This window comes from Lissotriton helveticus, chromosome 12 (assembly GCF_964261635.1).
Source record: "Lissotriton helveticus chromosome 12, aLisHel1.1, whole genome shotgun sequence".
Lineage (NCBI taxonomy): Eukaryota > Metazoa > Chordata > Amphibia > Caudata > Salamandridae > Lissotriton > Lissotriton helveticus.
The window spans coordinates 705,953,610-705,969,460 of record NC_136073.1 but is presented as its reverse complement, the minus strand read 5'-3'; the positions used below and the strand labels follow the sequence as shown (position 1 = coordinate 705,969,460).

The following is a 15,851-nucleotide window of genomic DNA, read 5'->3' as shown; positions in this document are numbered from 1 at the left end:
AGCTCCTCCTCCAGCTTTCATTCCTTGACAGCAACCACTAAGGGAGGGAGGAAGAGAATTGCAGCATAGGCTGTCAAGGTACTGTACACCCCTGGGCACTCCTTAGTGGTAAGGGTGCCTTTGCCAGTATTTGCAGGAATTTCAAAGAATCCTCATGACCGCTAGAGGCTCATTGAAATGCCACCCATCATCTTGTTTACAGGTACTACTGGGTGTCTTCAGTGTGTGTGTCAGCCATATGTCTTCCTTTGGCAAGTATTGCTCAGTAATTTATGGATTGAGTATGACATGTCTTCGTTCTTTTGTACCTAAACAGCTAAAGAAATTCCGATACACAGACTCTTCATAAGATTGCTGGTGAGTATCACATTCTACCCCCATCATATTCCACCAGATCCCTCTTCCCAAGTTGTTTGCTGCCATTTCTATGCAACCTACTAATAGAGATCTTAAATTCAACTCAGCTTTTATCCTTTTGAATTTGATGGTTTTATTTCCAGTAAATTGGTTATCAGTACCAATGTGGTTGGTACTAAGTACTGCATAGAGAACAAGGTAGCATTTCCAGAAGTTTCAAAGGCTAGAGAATAGGAACTCATGAAAGAATCACTTTCTGAATTCTTTGTTGTGGGTTTTCAGGTAATTTCTTCATATCCTCGCTGGGATGTCGAAAGGGGAACTTCAGTCTTGGCTCTTCTCAAGCACCTGATTCCTGCAAATTACCCATTTCTAGCAAAACTCCTCAGAAGGAAGATCCCCCCGCTGATAACATATTTAGAAGGTGAGACTCCAAAGCATGAACCAGTGAGCACACAATTTAACAAGTATTAATGGCATTTCAAACAACCATTGACCAATGACAAAGCCATTAAGTCTGGTGTTGGCTGCTAGCTTTTAGACCTTGTCCACTCATGTTTTTTTCACGATTTTTATAAACTTGTATTGTGGGAGGTGATGCCAGGTACATACCAAGGTAAAAAATACTGTTTTGGTCTCAAAAGGTCACATTCTTATTGTTGTCCCTGGAACTAAATGAAAATAATTTGTGTGTGGATGTGCTCCTTGTGAAAAAGCAGAACGCCATTGTTCACAGTAAAGTTAGCCAAAGTCAGAATTGGCCCATGATGTATGCTGTGGAGGACAGAAGAGAATGTGAATGATAGGACACGTTAGACCTGCAGATGAGGAGGTCTGGCTGAAGGTTTGTATAAGTAAGCAAAAAAAGAAATAGTCACAGTCTTTCTTTGTAGCTGGCCGATGCCGTACTCCAAACCGAATGAGGCAATAACAGAAACGGAGTCAGGTATCTTCTTGCAAGTTCTGGGTTACTTCCGCGTATAACAGAAAGGCAGTTGACACATTGGTTTGCCGAAAAAATCAGTTTAATGCAAAGCTTCTGCCATGAAGCGCTTCATCTGTCAGACTCAGCCTTGATCACATAAGAATGCGGCATCTTGATTCAGTTTTTTAAAGTACATATGTGCCAAAAAATTCCATAAACATAGAAAAAAATATTTCTTCAGTATATCCAAGGTCAACATTATTTTAGAGCACTACCTGTTTTGGCACCTTTTCTTTTATTTCAATTGTGACTTATTGTAACAACTCAGTAGCACCAACTCTTCTAATGACTAAACTTGAAACAAATATCCCTGTTGGCCTCAATATAGAAGAGATTTTGCACACACATTTATAAACACCAAACGCTCTCTCTGCGTTTGTATTAGAAGTAGGTATTAGTCAGGGTATATGGTAGGTTAGATTAGTCTACACGGGCATAACATTGTTTGTGTGATGACTAAGGATGAACAGGGTATTTCACAGCAATTAATATGAAAGAAAATGTTAGAACTCTGGTTCAACCATATGTTGCAGTTAAAAGTAATGTTTAAAATGTTGCATAATTGAATCCTACTATGTGAGAAGTTCACATGGAGGAACATTTAGAAAAGTTGGTGATATTATGTTGTTAATAAATTGATTGATACATATTTCTGTAAGGTTAGACACCCTTGTTTTCTGAAAAACAAGATTTGTATTTCAGCCTGTGTAGCAGATATCATGCGGAAGTGTTTTATTGTGTTTTTAAGGTAGAATTAATTGCAAATTATAATGTCACTTATGTGAATTAGTCGGGTAGTTCCTACAAATCTATAAAGGATCTCTACGTTTTAGACAACATAAACTAAGGGATTGGTGTCCAGACTGATTCCAGACACCCCCAAAGGATATGTTAGTATGTAGACCAGCTAGCTCACAGTGCCACTAAAAGCCCCACAACCTTACCAAGGAGAGAATAGTTTCTCGCAACTATCGAACATGAGAACCCTGACCCTCAGGGATCATGGAAACAGTACAATACTTTTTTCTTGGTCACTTGTGCTCACTTTATCTCAGAGAGATACACAGACTAAATGGTGGGGGCGTTTTCAATAAGTATCTATTGAACCAGAGTCATTCTAGCATAAAATACATGTGCTGCAACAACCACGAGACAGAAACAGATATAGACGATTACAAGCACCAATAGAGTAAATAAAAAGTAGAAATCTACCATGGTGCTAAAATAGTGAATATATGCAGACACATAAATACATGAAGTTAATAGTGCATACTCCTACGATGCATACCCTAACTAGATGTACCTAAGTGTACCTAGCATGTATGTTGGTGTATAGCCAAGAACCTCCTAGGAAAGAGCAAACCCCAATACCTGATGTGAGAAAGCAAAGGACCCCATCTTGGTCTTGAGTGGACAACCCACAAGTAAGGTCAGACGACTGCTAACTGGAGTGTCTGCATGCAGGGACTTCAGCGTCTCGTGTCAGCATGTCAGCATAGAATCTTTTTCTCCTCCGGCTTGCCCAGCAAAGATGTTCTACTTATATACCTGAAAGGTACCATCAGGGGTTCTACCTAGATGTGCCATGGTACTGTGGGCATGTCAGCCAAGGATGACGATAGTGGTGACCCTTATACAGAGTTATTATGCACAAGATTGTAATCCTGCTGTGATACTAAGAATCCTCATGCATAATAAATTAGGCCAGTTTTTAAAAAAAACTACACAACATTTATGCAGCACCTAACTAGGTAAAAGGTCAGGGCCAGAACTGTTATGAAGAGCAAGGTAGGACAAATGTCGGTAAAAGCTTGTGCGACTACCTAGGACTATATTGGGGTACATTTGGGTATTATAGCAAATTAAGAAGTGTTATAAAATATTTTGGTCTTTGATATAATAAAGGAATATTTTTCTATGTGTATGTAATTGTAGAGCGCATGTGCTCTTTTTTACTCTGAACCACAACGGCGATCCCCTATGTGATCAAGGCTTCATCTGACGGCTGAAATGCTTATTGGCAGTAGCTCTGTAATGAACTGTTTTTCTGCAAACAAGTGGTGTGGTGACCTTTCTGTTATATAAGAAAGGAGACCAGAATATATAAACCTAAAATTACAACCAGATATATACGGAGCTAAGAGTGACATCAAGGGCACATGAACAACTAATGACCTTGAACTCAATTCCCCAGGACAGGCTGAGCCAACAAACACATTTTGCACACTTTGAATTGTGTGAATCTACTTCTGCTAGTGCTTGGTATGTAAGCACATTGCCTTTGAAATGTTGCTTGCTATTCACTTTTACTTACATATATTTCTTTTTCACCAACTACTATTTCAGCTTCCACGGAAAGAAACTTTGACTTGGCAAAGTGGAAATGCACGCTTGTTTCAGTAAGGATGAATTGCTAATGAATGTCACACATGACGCTTGTCTCTTTGTTTTCCAAAGCCACTCATTCAGCGTGAATATATACAGATATTAAATTCACCCCATCATAGTGCTGTTCTGCTATGAGGTTGCAATATTCTCACTATATCCCTATTATTTCTATGGATTATGATCGTTACTATGATGTTGATTATGATTGGGCACAGAGGGGGAGCAGCTGTACTCGGTACATAACATTTCCCTAATATGCAATATTTACCAGAAGCATTAAAAACCTTATGTGCCCAAGTTGACATTCATAAAACTGGAAATTGCATGCTTACGACACCTAGTCCTACATGTATCAGAGTTTATCTGCATGTTTTACCCAGGTAAATTAGAGGCTCTACAGTGATCATTGCATTACTCATAAATCTGACTGGTGCAGTGAGCTAAAAAACGGTGATGGATCAAGCCCTGATCTGTTGACTGGGTAGGAGTGTTCTGATTAACTCAGATACTCTGTCCATCACCACCCCCTTTTTGAAATTGTTGTTGCACAGGGCTACAAATGTAGCCCCTTACTGGTAATTGTTTCCTCGGACTCTTTTTTATCCCCCAGGATAGTCCCAATAGCACAACGTTCTTCTTTCCCTGGACTGTCACACTATCACTCTTCCCACTGCATTCCACATTATCATTAAATTCATATTCTGCAATCGGACTGGCACATGATCCATGCTCCCTATCTTCATTTGAATTGTCACTCTGTCACTGTATGTTTTGCCAGGCCATCACACTCCACTGAGCTTCTATTGTGCTCCTGAGATGCAATTGTTTGTTCCTTGTGTTCAGTCTTCACCCTTGTTAACACGAAATTTACAGTCTGCCCCCTTGCTGGATACCCAAAATGTTTTTGCATTCTGCTTCTAAGTATGTGATATTGTTGCATAGTCCCAATGTGTTTTCTGTCTGGATGGCTGCACTGTTGCTCTTTTCACAATAATTTGTGGGCAGCATGGTTTTGTTGCATGTGTTTCTGTGTAAATCAACACCACTGTCAAGGCCTCCTGTTTCTTCTGAGCACTGATATCACACCACACTATTTAAGCATTGCTATTTGTGTTCTCTGGTTCTCTGTCCAAATATAATTTCGTCATTACAGAGGTTGTTAGCTGAAGTTTGTATACCCTTATCTTCTCAAAATCACTGCAGACGTCACCCGTGGATACTGCATTTACGTTTCTATTACTGCATTAAAGTCTCTCACTGTTTTCCTTGCAGTTCCTGGGGACTATCCTAAAACAAGCCCCATACAGAGAATGGCATATCTCTTTCATGGAAGAACTCACCGAACAGATTGACAGTTTTGCCCATCATGTGAATGAGGAGGTTAGTGCTCTCGAGGGTCAGTGTTGAACCATTGGGGAAGTCAATTTAACACAAAGTCGGAGAAGGGTAGAACTGTGTATCCCATTAGTAAAGGTAATTTTTATAATATGGGTACACAGCATTGGGCTTAGCCTGTTGGGAAAATCAGGTGTGGTTCTCCCACTCCCTGGAAGGACTGACCTACTAAGAAGCAGATGGAGATGAACTCCCTGAGGTAATCCTCTCCACTTGAATCAATAAAAGCCACAACATTTCAGGGCTATACTCATTTCCCTAATGGATCTCCTTTAGCCAATAGGTAGTCTTCATGTTAGAGCCAATCCCCATTCAGGGGATGTGAGGCCATATTCATGCAAAAAGCAGTGGAGATATTGTTCCCATCAAAAAAGCAAAGAAGAAAGGAAGGCGGGCAAAGAAGGGGGAGTCTTAAGGATTATTTCTTGGTGCCCTCACCCATCACTGAGGATGTAATGCTTCATAGTGGGCTTGCTTCTCATAGGTCCAGCGCTATAATGCCCTACGGGCCCCACGAAGGGTCACTTTAGGGGAAATCTTTTTATTTTTGCTGTCTGATGAGAAGTGCTTGTGTAAGGGCATTTTGAATGTGAGGGGTGGAGTAAATGTGTACAGTGAAGTAAAGGGATACTAAAACTATCTAAGAGATACCGAACTGAACTGTAATGTGATGGTTCCCTTGGTAGGATTGAAAAAATATAATTTGGTGGGGCTAAAACAGGGGTGTGATGTACCCAAGTAGACTAAATCTGTGAGTGTGGTCAGGTTTCGATGGCCTAAAAAGGTTCCACAATGATTCGTCAGGACCAAAAATATGGGGGATAGTCCAACCCCACACCTAAGACATGATATGCTGCTAAGGTATTCCTGTAGAAGAAAATACCTGGTTCAAAATGTTTAGAATTGATCATCTAACCTAGAAAATAAATGAAAAAATAAAGAATACACTCAGTAAACAAATGTTTTGTATGTTTGGTTCAATGTGTCACCAGAATCGATTTTCTAACTCACTGTATCATAGTGTCTCTAAAGGCAGACATGCACATGCTATTTTTGGCGCTGACCAGTCACCACAAGTGAAAGAAGTGAAAAACACACAATTACATATAATATAACAGAATAGGCAAGTGAACATACATGGAACAGACAAAATAAACCAATCTGTGTTTGTGTTACTCAGCGTATCATAACTGATTGGTTGTCCTCCATTGTGAGTGACGGGTCTTACACTTTGGATCAATTAATTATGCCCTATAGGTCAAAAGCAGAGGGTAGTGCTCAGCTGCTGACAGTGGAAAGAGCTATGATGGTCAGTAAAAAGAAACAGTAAATCAAGGGGACCCAAATGACTTAGTGTTAAAAGAAAAAGAACAAGTTTTCAAGAGAAGCAACCATACTCACATGGTTTCTGCACGGAGAGCACAAGAGACCTACCCTCCTTTGCTCGCCTGGCTCGAGACTGAGCAGAGGAGAAGACCTGTCATTGAAGGTACGGGCAATTGGTGCGATTGTCCTCAGGTGTGGTGTGGGCAGAAGCTGGAAGGAGTGATGACCTAGTGGACAATGAGGAGAGGAGAGGAGGGGAGGGGCGAGCTTGAGCCAAAAGGAGTGAGCTTCTCACGTGCTGATGTAACAGAGGTATCATGCCTCAGTGGCGCCTACCTCAGAGTGTGCAGTGGTTAAAAGCTGGGCATCCCGAAGTCATCCATGGTTTTTGTAAGGTGGCCTCTAAGTAGTAAACTAAGACAGTTGAATGTTTTGTTAATCAAGGGTAATGGTAAGAGAAAAGTATAGTAAACCTAAGTACTCTTGCATATACAGTGATGGAGAGCAAATCAGGTGCACATAACTCCTATCGATCCCTCATGGTGGAATCTAGGCATATTGGTATCTGTGTTCATGTTGGAAATCTAGGCCACCTCATGTAATAAGTAACACGAGGCGGCCAAGTGGTCTATTCCCAATGGATTAGGATGCTTGGTGAACACTATTGGGAAATGTCAAATGAGGAGAAGAGGAAAGAGAAGAGGTAGGCTGGAGCCAATAGGAGCAAACCCCTCATGTGCTTGTGTAGCAAAAGTATCATCCCTCCGTGGTGGACATCTTGGAGTGTGTAGCGGTCAAATGCAGGCTGACCAAAGTTGTCAATGGTATTAGTAAGGCGGCTTCTGATGGATACAACTGCCAGTGGATTCCTCACCTTCTGAATATCCCCCTGCGTCAGCAACGTTCGGAAAATTCTTTGTAGCTCGCCGGCGTGGACAACGTTACAGGAACGCACGACATCGCAGGCGGCTCCGCTGACGTCACCGACTCCATAAGAGGACTACGCCGGCATGATGACATCAGTTCCCTTTTTTCCACGTCGTCGGCGCAAACGGTTTCGGGAACCTCTGTAGCTGTTAGTAACTTTGTTACTGTTTTTCTCTGTTTGGGTCTTCTTGCTTCTTTGTTTCTCGCTGAAGATGTCGTCTAAGAAGACCGGGTTCGAGCCATGTGGGGAGTGCGGCAAGATGATGTCGATTACGGACCCGCGCGAGGATTGTATCTGGTGCCTGAGTTCGGACCACGATGTCAAAGGCTGTTCTTCGTGTAAGAAGATGAATCCGAAGGCTCTTCGAGAGAGGCAAGCAAAACTTCTGGTGGCGAAGTTGAAAGGTAGAAAGGAGAAGAAGACTTCGAGATCGCGTTCGAGTAGGGCGAGGTCGAAGTCGAGGTCGAGGTCGAGGTCCCGCACGGCGTCGCCTTCGAGGTAGTCATCTGGTCATGCTTCGAGGTCAACGAAGAAGAAGCATAAGAAGCGAAGGCATGAATCTCGACATCACTCCGGTAAGGACTCAGTCTCCTTCACCTGGTGTTCCAGAAGGTGAGGCTTTGCCCTTGGAGTCGCCAGTGCGTTCTCCGGCATCGGATCCCTCTCCGCGCCGTCCCCGGCTCAAGAGGAAGAAGAGGCTCCATTACCTGAGGGCTCTATGACTCCAGTCCATCCGCCTGTGGAAGAGGAGGCGAATCTGGAACCTCCGAGAGAGCATCCTGTGGGTCCTTACCCACCCTTCCCAGCTCCAGGTCAAGACCCTACTTCGTTTTTAAACGCAATGTATGGAGCCTACTCGAGAGCTTTGTACCCCTCTGGTGCACCTTCGGGTCCCATGGGTCCATTGGCATATAATTTAGTAGTTCCCCACTCCTATGCTCCAGCTCCTTTTGCCATTTATGCCGGTGCCGGCTCCGCCTTGGCATTTTTCTGCGCCTCCGAGGTCGTCAACGCTGATTCCATCGTCGCCGGCTCCGACTCGACCTCGTGAGCAGCGACCTGGGCTTCCGGATCTGATCTTGACGCCGGCACCGGCTCCGTCGGAGTCGGTAACGGATCCGACGGCGCAACTCTTGAAGGAGAGATCGAGTTGAGAAGCTCAGCGCCTTATAGAGGAGCAAAGATTTAGAGAGGCTGAGGCTGAGGTGGAAGAAGGTGAGCTTCAGGAGGACTATTTTGGTGATTTGAGGGATGCTACTGGTTTGGAGCTTTCCCCTGAATGAGAGCTGTCCTCTGTATCTGATGCCCCTTCAAAGGACATTGCACCATACCATGTGGTCATCAAAAAAGCTGCAGAATTTTTAAATTTGACTTTGCCTACAGCTGAATACAAGTCTAATGTTTTGACTTAGGTCCTCCATTCCCCATCTTCAGTTGTGGAACCATTGCTTCCTTTTAATGAGGCTTTGACTGAGCCTATATTGGAGGTTTGGAACAGGCCTCTTACAGCTCCTGCCGTGGCTAAGGGTGTTGCAAGGAGGTATAGGGTAGCACCTGGTGATCCTGAGTTTCTATCCTCGCATCCTTTGCCTGAAAGTCTGGTTATACAGGCAGCCTGTTCGAAGAAGACTGTTGGTGCTTTCCCTCAAGTGCCTGGGGATAAGGAGTCCAAGAAACAGGATCAGACTGCGAAGAAGATTTTCTCTTCAGCAAGTATGGCTCTAAAATCGACCAATGCCACATGTCTCTTGGGGAGCTATACACATGCCCTGATGGACTCTGTATGGCAGTTGGCTCCTAAAATTCCTGAGGACAGCAGGAAGGATTTTAATGAGGTGTTTGCCGATACACAGGCGGCTGCATGTCAAGTGATTCAAAGTGGTCTTGACACTGCTGATTCAGTTGCTCACAATATGGGAACTTCTGTTGCCTTGTTGGATTTGCCATTTGATGGTGCTGGACTATTTGGCAAAAAATCTGATGCAGCTTTGGAAAGATTTAAGGACAGTAGGGCTACTGCCAGATCTTTGGGGCTGCAGTCCAGAGGCTCTGCGACTAAGAGATATAGAGGTTTTGGACGTTTGTCCTTTCGTCCCTACCGTCAAACTCAACAGCAGCAGCAACAGCAAAATCCTACAGGGGCAAACAAAGAGCTCGTCCTCGAGGACGTCAAGCCTCCGCCTCCTCTTCCCAACCCCGTTCACCATCAGCAAAGCACCCCTAGATCCGCCATTCCGGATCATGCGGGTCCTGTAGGGGGTCGGCTTACCCATTTTCTATGGGATTGGGAATCGGTTACATCAGATCTTTGGGTTCTCAATCTTGTAGAGAATTTCGGGAATTTCCTCCAGATTACCCTCCTTGCCAAGGATTTTGCTCAGAGGACCACCTACTTCTCCTGCAGGAGGAAGTCCTGTCACTATTACGAAAGGGTGCGATAGAGGTGGTTCCGGAGCAGGAAAGGGGTCAGGGATGCTACTCCCGGTATTTCCTGATTCCCAAGAAGGGTGGCAGACTTCGTCCAATCTTGGATCTTAGGATATTGAACCTTTACCTGAAAAAGGAGAAGTTCAAGATGCTCACCCTTGCTCAGGTTCTTCAGGCACTGCTGGAAGAGGACTGAATGGTGTCGATCGACTTGCAGGATGCTTATTTCCATATTCCTATCCTGAAGTCACACAGAAAGTATCTCCTTTTCACGGTGGGATCGCAACATTACCAGTTTGCGGTCCTTCCGTTTGGTCTTACTACTGCACCTCGAGTTTCACCAAGGTGATGGCTGTGGTGGCAGCACATCTCAGAAGGTCGGGGAAACCTGTATTCCCGTATCTGGACGATTGGTTGATCAAAGCAGAATCTCCAGAGACAGTGCTCCATCATCTGCAAGTCACAACTCAGTTGTTGTACAGGTTGGGTTTTTTAATAAATGTTCCCAAATCTTACCTGGTGCCCTCCCAGCGCTACCTGTTCATAGGTGCGGTACTGGACACAACTGTATATCGAGCATTCCCTCCACCTCAAAGGATTCTCGACATACAGGGAATGACTCCTTTATTTCACAATGGAGCGGTCGTTCCAGTCCTGAAGGTCCTTTGCCTGCTCGGTCTGATGCCTTCCTGCATTCTGTTGGTCAACCATGCACGCTGGCACATGAGGGCACTCCAGTGGTGTCTCCGCAGGCAGTGGTATCAGCACAACGGAGATCTCAGGGAGTCTGTGAGGATCTCCAGAGAAGCTGCAATGGATGTATTTTGGTGGAGCATGGAAGGCAATCTGTCTCAAGGAAAGCCTTTCCATCTACCTCCATCGGTTGCCACGGTGATAACGGATACATCCACTCTAGGGTGGGGTGCTCATCTGGCGGATCTGGAGATCAAGGGTCATTGGTCTCCAGAGGAAAGGTTGCTTTACATCAACCTTCTAGAGTTGCGGGCGATACGTCTAGCACTCAACGCCTTTCTCCCTTCCCTTCGCGGGTGGTCGGTTCAAGTCCTGACGGACAACACCACCGCGATGTGGTATGAAAACAAACAGGGAGGAGTGGGGTCGCAGTGCCTCTGCAGAGAGGCTCTGCGTCTCTGGTCCTGGGGTCAGGACCATCAGATTTGTCTGATGGCAATTCATCTGGCCAGAGTTCTGAACGTGCGTGTAGACAGTCTCAGTCGGCAGTTCTCGGCCGACAATGAGTGGAGGCTTCATCCAGAGGAAGTTTGTCACGTCTTTCGGATGTGGGGAACTCCTCAGGTGGACCTGTTCGCCACTCACGAGAATGCTCACTGCCCGTCATTCAGCAGTCTCCAGTATCCGATGCAGGGAGCTTTGGGGGACGCGTTTCAATTGAGTTGGAGCTCACAACTCCTTTACGCGTTTCCTCTCATACCCTTGATTCCTCGGGTACTGAGAAAGATTCGCCAAGACCGGGCCCTAGTCATATTGATCACCCCGGATTGGCCAAGAAGGGTGTGGTACACAGATCTTTTCCACCTCTCCTCGTGCCCGCCGCTCCGTCTCCCTCTCAGGGTAGATCTCCTCTCTCAGATGGAGGGGCAGGTTCTACACCCCACCTCCAGACCTTACACATTCATGCCTGGAGATTGAACGGGGCAACCTGAATTCCTTTTCTCTCCCACATGATGTGGCGGATGTCATTCTATCGGCCAGACGTGACTCCACCAAGTCTATCTATTCTTATAGGTGGTCTTGGTTTGTTTCCTGGTGTGGGGAGAAATCCATCGATCCTTTGAGGGCTCGTTTATCAGCTATACTTCAATTTGCTCTTTCTTTAGCGCAGCAAGGGTTTGCTGTTGCTACAGTCAAAGGTTATCTTTCGGCTTTGTCGGCATTTCTCTGCCTGCCGGATCAGCCGTCCTTATTTAAGTCTCCTGTTGTTTTAAGATTTCTAAAGGGCCTTACGAATAAATGTCCTCCTACTCCCTTTATTGTACTTCAATGGGACTTGAATCTGGTGCTTACTGCTTACAGGGTTCTCCTTTTGAACCTTTGCACAAGTGTCCCTTGAGACTTTTGTCTTTTAAGACGGTCTTCCTGGTTGCTATTACCTCGGCAAGGAGGGTAAGTGAGCTTCAATCTCATAGTTTGAAGCTCCCATTCTTGACTATCCATGCTGAACGAATGGTTCTTAGGATCAGAGCTGCTTTTCTGCCTAAGGTGGTAACTCCCTTCCATCTAGGACAGTCTATTACCCTTCCTACCTTCTATCCTCCCCCTCACCCTTCCAAGGAGGAGGAACGGCTTCACCGCCTGGACCCTAAGAGGGCGGTGAGCTTTTATCTTGATAAGACAAAGGACTATCGAGTGGATGACCAGTTGTTTGTTGGATTTGCTGGCTGTAGAAAAGGAAGAGCTGTGCACAAGCGCACATTTTCGAGATGGATTATTCTATGCATCAAGATCTGCTACGCCCTGGCTGGTAAGGAACCTCCAGAGGGCATAAGAGCTCACTCTACTAGAGCAAAGTCATCAACATCTGCTTTGTCTAGGGGTGTTCCTGTAGAGGACATTTGTAGAGAGGCAACTTGGGCCTCCCTGCACACTTTCGCAAAGCATTACTGCTTGGATACCGAAGTGAGGAGGGACGGCCACTTTGCGCTTTCTGTCCTTCAGGACTTTCTGGTATAGAGGAGTGGACACCCTCCTCCGGGAGTGGGGACTGCTGTGGGAATCTATTCACAAGGTGAGGAATCCACTGGCAGATGTATCCATCAGAAGAACAAGTTACTTACCTTCGGTAACGCTATTTCTGGTGAATACAGCATCTGCCTTTGGATTCCTCACATGCCCACCCGCCTCCCCGTTGTCCACTCTTCTATACCTGAATTTCTGGTAATGTTTTTTTAATGTATACATGTTATCCTCAAAGGAAGTGTGTTCTTGTACATGATTTACTATGTTATATTCACACTTGACTAGTTTGTACTGTGTATACTGTGTATATATCTATTGTTGTTGGTTCGTCCGTGTGCCTCGAAGGCACGGAAAAAAGGGCGGAACTGATGTCATCACGCCAGCGTAGGCCTATTATGGAGTCGGTGATGTCAGCGGAGCCACGCGTGATGTCGTGCGTTCCTGTGACGCCGTCCACGCCGGCAAGCTACAAAGAATTTTCCGAACGTTGCTGACGCAGGGGGATATTCCCAAGGTGAGGAATCCACAGGCAGATACTGTATCCTCCAGAAAAAGCGTTACCGAAGGTAAGTAACTTGTTCATCTCAAACAGTAGACTAAGACAGTTAAATGGTTTCTTATTGGAGGGTACCACCTCATTGGTATCAACAGAATCATTTGTGTTACTGAAGAAGAGACCAATGCCAAGTCGCAAAATGCTTATCATAAGCACTGCTTAGTGTGGTGTCTGGGACTCCATAGCCGGGCATTCCATATGTGACATGGTGTCAATGGTGATATGGTATATCAGGTCCCATGTATGAAGAAAATGTCAATCCAGCCATAGTAAGAGAGTATCTGATTTCACAGGGGACTGAATTACACCTCGCACTAGAGGATTTCATCTTTCAAACCTTTGCTGTTGGTGGAGAGGCATAAAATCCACCCTTGCTCCATTCGGAAAAGATTTAAAGGGCTCCATGAATTAATAGCTTCCAAAATTATCTGCCGGAAGTCATCTGGAGAGTGGTTGGAGTTGGAAAACTGATGGCACATTTTTGTAGTGCTGTGTCTGCAGCATATGTTGCTCCAGTGCTCCATTATTCTTGGTTCGATAGCGCTCGAGGTCATTCCCCCGTAATGAAGGCCACAAAGGCAGGTGATCAGGTAAACACAGTTTTTTGTACTGCCGTTACTGTGACTTTTCTGTTTCCAGGCGAATTGGGGACCCAACCTGACCTCTTAGGAATGTTTAGTCAGTGGGCATACCCCGTAGGACCCACAGGGATAGTGCCCTGTGACAGGTGGTAAGGTCCAAAAGGTGTTCTGCACGTGGGACTGTTGAATATGAGGTCTGGTGTTTACCAGGAGGTCCTTCAGTTTCTGGGTACACGTAAAAGCGAATCATGGCTCTGGAATCTCAAGGGGCCCAGTGCGTCATCACTCCTTCCCACGGTCGCATGCACCCCACCCAAGGACAATCACTACAATTACCTGCACCTTAAAAGACGGGTCTTCTCCCCTGCTCAGTCTCAATCCAGATGAACAGAGGATGGTAGGTCTCCTGCGCTCTCTGCACAGAAACCACATGAGTATGGTTGCATCTCTTGAAAACTCTCTGTTTTTCTTTTTTTTCTCACCCTAAGGCATTTTGGTCCCCTTGACTTGCTGTTTCTTTATGTTGACTATCATTGTTCTTTCCACAGTTAGCAGCTGAGTGCTACACTCTGCTTTTGACCTATGGGTCACTGATCCAAAGGGTAAGACCCTTCACTCACTCCTGAGGACAACTTGTGATACACTGTGTCACATCAACACAGATTGGTTTTATGTTGTCTGTTACCTGTATGTCCACTTGCCTGTTCTGTTATATTGCATGTTCTAGTGTGTTTTTTACTTCCTTCCCATTGTGGCGACTGATCAGCCATAACAATAGCATGCACATACAGTGTCCCGGAAAAGCGATCCTGGAGACACATTGGCCCATACATGCAAAACATTTGTTTAATGTGTGTTTTCTTCATTTTCTCAATTTTTTTCTAAGTTGGACGATCAATTTTAAACTTTTTGAACAAAGGTATTTTCTTTTAGGGGTGACCTACACTTTATATCACATCTTAGATATGGGGTAGGGTTAGCTCTCCCTTTTTTAGGTCCTGAAGAAGTGGTACAGATACTTTTTGGGCCAACAGGCAAGAAACATGTTGACCTGACCACATTCACAGATTTAGGCTACTTGGATACATTACCTCCCTGTAGTCGCCCGTACCTAATTATGTTTTTTTTAAACCTGCCAAGGAAACCATCAGTTTAAAGTCCAGTTGAATACCTCTTTTTAGTCTCTCTTCATTTCACTATACACATTCACTCAACCTCACACATTCAAAACGCCCTCACACTGGCACTTTCATCAGATGGGAAAAATAAAAAGATCTCTGCTAAAGCGACCCTTCGTGGGGCCCATAGGGCATTGCATTGCCAGCCCTATGAAGAACACCCTTGATGATGAGACATTGCATGCTCATGGATTTGTGAAGGCACCAAGAAAAAATCCTTAGGATTCCCCTTTCTTTGTCCACCTTTCTTTCTACTTTGCTTTCTGAAAGGAGCAGTATTTCCACTGGTTTCTGCATTAGCACTTTCAGGGCCTAGGTACTGTACCTTCATTGGCTCACATTACCCCTCACTTCCTTGTTTTGAGTCATATTCAGGGCCATATACAAATCTCTACAATGTCCAGAAAATATAACTATACTATACATAAGATAACAAACATTTCACTCAACTTATTAGGTGCTATTTGAAAGTGGGAGACAAATATGTGTGTAGAGTGAATCAAAGATGAATACTCCAATATAAGTAAGACTTTCATAGAGTGAGCAGGAGATGCTGTTTATTCTTAACTCAGACTGTCTTTAATTCACTCCCATATTAGGGTTTTATTTTCCAGTGCCTTGGTAAGTGCATGGCCAGCTGTGATGATACTGCACTGATCTTACCCTTCCTTCGAAGCATGTTCGAATCTACTTGGTTCATCGCTACGCCTTACCATGCAGTAAGTATCAAGTGCATTTCTTACAATTATCATAGCTTTATTTCCCTAGGGTATTTCACCCTGTACGACCACAACAAAAACAAGTTGAGAAGGTAGTCATATGGGGCTGTGGAGCCTCTGGATGTACATTGTGTAGGTTTGTAACTTCATTCATAGAGCTTGATGGTAAATTATTGATGACTGGTGAAACATTCCTCACTCAGTACTTCCTCTCACCCAAAAGTGTGATGTTGTACTCCGTTCATAGCCAAATTATAGTATAGTGAAACCCCTCTACAGAGTAGATGAGGACT

At 44.6% G+C, this 15,851-nt stretch overlaps 1 long non-coding RNA gene across 1 annotated transcript; it reads left to right on the top strand.

The window, feature by feature from the left end:
• The first annotated feature begins 645 nt into the window (after nt 1-645).
• LOC144798659 (uncharacterized) lies at nt 646-15,559 on the top strand. Its single transcript, XR_013603599.1, has 4 exons — nt 646-781; nt 3,689-3,741; nt 5,003-5,110; nt 15,439-15,559. It is a non-coding gene; the product is annotated as an uncharacterized LOC144798659 (long non-coding RNA).
• The last annotated feature ends 292 nt before the right edge of the window (nt 15,560-15,851 follow it).